At 36.4% G+C, this 5,000-nt stretch overlaps 1 long non-coding RNA gene across 1 annotated transcript; it reads right to left on the bottom strand.

Annotated features, from left to right (window-relative positions):
• Positions 1–2,227: 2,227 nt before the first annotated feature.
• LOC128475103 (uncharacterized) lies at positions 2,228–3,003 on the bottom strand. The gene is made up of 3 exons (XR_008346436.1): positions 2,899–3,003; positions 2,787–2,824; positions 2,228–2,359 (listed from the first exon to the last, which is right to left on the bottom strand). It is a non-coding gene; the product is annotated as an uncharacterized LOC128475103 (long non-coding RNA).
• Positions 3,004–5,000: the final 1,997 nt, after the last annotated feature.

Here is a 5,000-nt window from a genome sequence, read left to right as displayed (position 1 = left end):
GTTGGACTGTAGGCCTAAACATGGTATCAAACAAAGCCCTATTCCTCCTGGTAAAAAATATGCATAATTTGTATGGGAACATAATTTTTTTTTTAAAAAAGGGTAATTCTAGTTGAACAAATATAGAGTAAATACATAATGGGTTAATTACCCCCTACACTAGACCAGCCTATGTAATGGCAATTGAAGTTACCCTCTGCAATGAATGTGGCCAGGTCTCCCTTGCCACCAACATTTTAACAAATTCATGAAATTCATCTTACTTAACCCCTTCGTGACAAAGGCTGATTTTACTTTTTGTACCCTTCATGACAATGGCCTTTTTAACATTTCTGCGCTGCTTGTGTTTAGCTGTAATTTTCTTCTTTCCCGTTTACTGAACCCACACACATTAGATATTGTTTTTTTCAGGACAAGAAGGGCTTTCTTTAGATGACATTGTTTTGATTGTATCATATTATTTACTACTAAAAAAAGTATAAAATATGGTGAAAAATTTAGAAAAAAATGACTGTTTCTAACTTTTAGTTGAAAAATCTTTTACTCATCTATAAAAGGTAATGAAAAAACCTGCTAAATAGATTCTACTATTTGTCCTGAGTTTAGAAATACCCAATGTTTTTATGTTTTTTTGCTTTTTTCTACCCATTATGGGGAAATAAGTACAGGTAGCGTTTTGCTATTTCAAAGCCATTTTTTCTAAATCTGGTAATTCTTCCCCCCATGTGCCATTTCGGGTATCTTTGAACCCGGCCAATGCAATTTACCCCATCAAATCATATATTTTTGAAAACTAGACAGCCCAGGGTATTCCAAATGCTAGTATTTTAACTCTTTCCATGCACCATATCTACCACCAGTCTTTGTCAAACTTTGTGGTAGTCATTTTTTTGCATTTGTTTTGTCACACACATTTTACTTCAGGTATGAATTAAAATGTTCTCGTTTATGTCACTATCACAAAACACCCCAATATGTGTTCAGCAACATCTCCTGAGTACAGGGATACCTCACATGAATGATTTTGCCTGGCTGTTTGGGGGCAAAAGGGCCACATTTGGGGCATGCGCATTTTTCAATGTTGAACTTTGGCATTTGGGGATCCACTGCCCATGCCCTATTTGGTACATCTTTGAGCCGGGCCATTTCAGTGTGCCCAATAAACCCATATATTTTTGAAAACTAGACACCCCAGGGTATTTCAAATGCTAGTATTTTAACTCTTTCCATGCACCATATCTACCACCAGTCTTTGTCAAACTTTGTGGTAGTCATTTTTTTGCATTTATTTTTCCACACACATTTTACTTCAGGTATGAATTAAAAAGTTCTCGTATATGTCACTATCATAAAACACCCCAATATGTGTTCAGCAACATCTCCTGAGTACAGGGATACCTCACATGAATGATTTTGCCTGGCTGTTTGGGGGCAAAAGGGCCACATTTGGGGCATGTGCATTTTTCAATGTTGAACTTTGGCATTTGGGGATCCACTGCCCATGCCCTATTTGGTACATCTTTGAGCCGGGCCATTTCAGTGTGTCCAACAAAACCATATATTTTTCAAAACTAGACACCACAGGGTATTTTAAATGCTGGTATTGTAACTCTTTGCGTGCACACATTTTACCACCAGCATGTTTTCAAAGTTTGCAGTAGTATTTTTGTGTGTGTATGTTTCCCACACACACCTACTTTATGTATGAATTTACAGCTCCTGGTATATGCCGCTGTCACACGACACCCCAATATGTGTTCAGCAACATCTCCTGAGTGCAGTGATACCCCACATGCATGGGTGTGTCATTTTTGTGGGAACTAAAAGGCCACATTTGGTACGTGTGCATTTTTCTAATTGGAAATTAGGTGCGTGGCCATCCTTCCCCCGGTGTTAATTGGGACGTTGTTGAACCTGGCCAATTCAATTTACCCCATCAAATCACACCTTTTTTAAAAGTAGACACCCCACGGGCATTTAATATGCCAGTATTTTAACTCTTTCCATGCAAGAATTGTTTTAAGCTAATATGCTAATTTTAGGACTTGCTCACAAAAATATATTTTTTATATATATATATCGAGGTCGAGGCATTCAGCAACGTTTTTTGGGTGCAGAAAGCGAAAACAGATCTCTTTCTGCACCCGTTTAAAGACGTGTCGTGCCAGGACCGGCAATTGTCGTTAAGGGGTTAATACATCAAAAATGACAAGCAACATTATGTTTTTATTATTTATTATTTATAGTGCATAATCAAATTCAGCAGCACTGCATGTTGGGAAACAAATAAATCACATAAACTGATGGTATTATTATAACGTTTCCTCTTCCAATTCCTTTGCGCTGTCATCAATTTAAACTGAAAAAAAAACAAAAAAACAATGAGAAATTACCAAATCTGTTCAAAATTGTATTAATATGTTGTAAACTAAGCAAGGCTATGTCTATGGTGTCTCCACACCTCTATGTGTCCAACATGCAGAGCAAACATTCTATATATGAGGGTGCGTAACCTACAAATACACAGGAGACCAACCAGAGGCAAACTATGCAACAGCCTAATCCCCCTCCCCATTATATACAGACTGGTCTCCCAAATCAATAGAGGTCACAGCTTTAGTCCCCCCCCCCCCCCTATCACATGAATTACGTTTGAGAGTGCAAGGACAGGTTTATCCTGCTCAGGATCTGGTTGATATCAACTTGTCATGTGAAGAGTTTGTACATTTGAGTGTATGTAAAGTTTGGAGTATGATGTAATGTAATCTACGTGGTAAATTGGTTACCTTCGCTTCCACCGTTCTTCTCCTTGCTCTTTTTTTTCCTGTAATATGAGAAAAGGAACTGTTTAGAAGAAGAAACAATACCGCTACCAGGTATAATAAAAGCAATACTTACAATAACCTTCTGAAATAATCAGGGTACAGGGTCACAGTAACAATCACAGATGTAGAAATGATGAAACAAAGAATGAAAACACAGCAGATGGTTATGGTGTTAAACAGGTTTTCCTCTTCAATGTCATCGAAATATTTTTCAAGGTCTAAAAAATGTTAAGATTAAATAAAGAAATTATACTATCCATACAAAATAAACAATAATAGTAAAAACAAATTTAGAAACCATCGTTTCAAATAAAAATTCATTCAGACATTTATTACATTTCTATAACTCTGTTGGAATGCTTGGCTGAAATATATTCTTTGCTTTGGGCTCTCAGATCCGTGTAACCCTATTGAAATCTGGGAGTAATCATTAAATTCAAGTATTATAATATTCAAAACTAATCTTAATGCTTCCTACTCGATATTGTGAAATATATTTAAGTTAATGATCCGATGTGTTTAACAAACCTGGTGAGCCTGGTGGTAGAGCAGGAGCGGTGACGCTGGAAGCTGTAAAAAAGTAAAGAACATTTAAAAAACTATCCCTTTATGAGTTTACTAAAAAGAAATTGCCAGCTGGAGAGTTTAAACTTACTCTTATTAATAAGTAGAATTTACTTCTTTAGATGTTCTAGTTTTGTTAATTCAGGGTACATCCATAGAGTTAATTTCATTATTCTGTATTAAAGCTCTTAATGATACATTGTATTGTGTAATGTTTCATAGAATATGATTCGCTGTTTACATGATCCAATCAGATATAATTTTCTAAACACTTAGGTCCCTCCAGCTAGACTTGAGTGACACGTGTTAGCCTAAGTCTCCACGTTAAACTGTCAAACCCATTGCTTGTAGATAGTAGAAAGGCAGAGTCAGATCTGCGTGATTATACTACCGATGATATTAATCATGTAAACACATTTACTGTACAAACATAAAATGCCTACCGTCCTGGGTGAGCCTCGCTTCGATCCTTTCCACTTTCATCTCGTCTGTTGGTTCCATTTCTTGAGGCTCATCTGTATGTTAAAAAGATGAAAACAGGGTGAGATCGGGAGCTACATTGGTTTGGGTGTATATATTTTCCAGAAATGTTTAATATATAATAAAACATTCATCGGGGCTTTTTTTGCAATACCGTATAAATGTTTAGTGGTCAGTGATTAGTTGGGAAAAGGCTTTTGATATACCAAGCATTCATAAGTTCCAATTAAAGCATATACTAAAGCTTTGGCCAACAACCCCCCCCCCTCCAGTTCTACATTGTTGGTATTTGAGAAAATATTGGGTACAATATTTAAAATCAAGAAATCCAGGCACAGGTTTTTAATTTGGAATTATTAAAACTTAAAACATAGACTTACATTTCCAGTTTTGCAGCTTTGACAAATAGTCGTTGAGTTTAAGTCTCTCCTTTTCTTGTTCTTCTAATGGATCTTTAAAAATGAGAAATAACATTTTTGGATGCTGTCCTCAAAACTCTTTCTTCTTAAGAATAGATATGTTACCGTGAAAGACCGAAATTGGTGAATGTCGACTTTCACCGGTGAATATCAACACATACCAAATACGTCGGTGAAAGATCGAATATTTCATTTCATTATATTACATTCGGACCCTCACCGGTGTATGTCGACAATCACAGATATGCTCTGGTGGAGGTCAAAAAGAGAGGAGCCGAGGGCTGAGAGAAGCAGCTGCAGCTAATTCGAGAAGCGGCGGGCAAGGCTATACACGCTGTCATTGCAAAAGGAAGTGTTCCACAAATAAATGCAGTTGCAAAAGCAAGGGACTTCTGTGTAATTCAAAATGTCATAATAGTTTAAGTTGTTGCAATAAATAAGTTTCTAATCACATAATTGAATCATTTTATTATTAATATTATATTTTCTTTTCTTATTGAAAATGTGCTGTTTGTTTTAAGTTCTTGGTCACTCCTCTCGGAAAGAGAGGCGAAAAAGTTACGTCACCCTTGTGATATTTTATCGCCACTGAAATACGGAGAAGAAAATATAAATCTCCGACATTCACCATTAGTACTTGGTGAATGTCGACATTGGCCGGTGTAAGTAAGAAATAAGGGTATTTAGCAAATATTTCGGACATACACCAAGC

Source organism: Spea bombifrons, chromosome 2, assembly GCF_027358695.1.
Source record: "Spea bombifrons isolate aSpeBom1 chromosome 2, aSpeBom1.2.pri, whole genome shotgun sequence".
In the NCBI taxonomy this organism is placed as follows: domain Eukaryota; kingdom Metazoa; phylum Chordata; class Amphibia; order Anura; family Pelobatidae; genus Spea; species Spea bombifrons.
The sequence above is the reverse complement of the archived record's forward strand: the minus strand, read 5'-3'. Positions and strand labels throughout refer to the sequence as shown.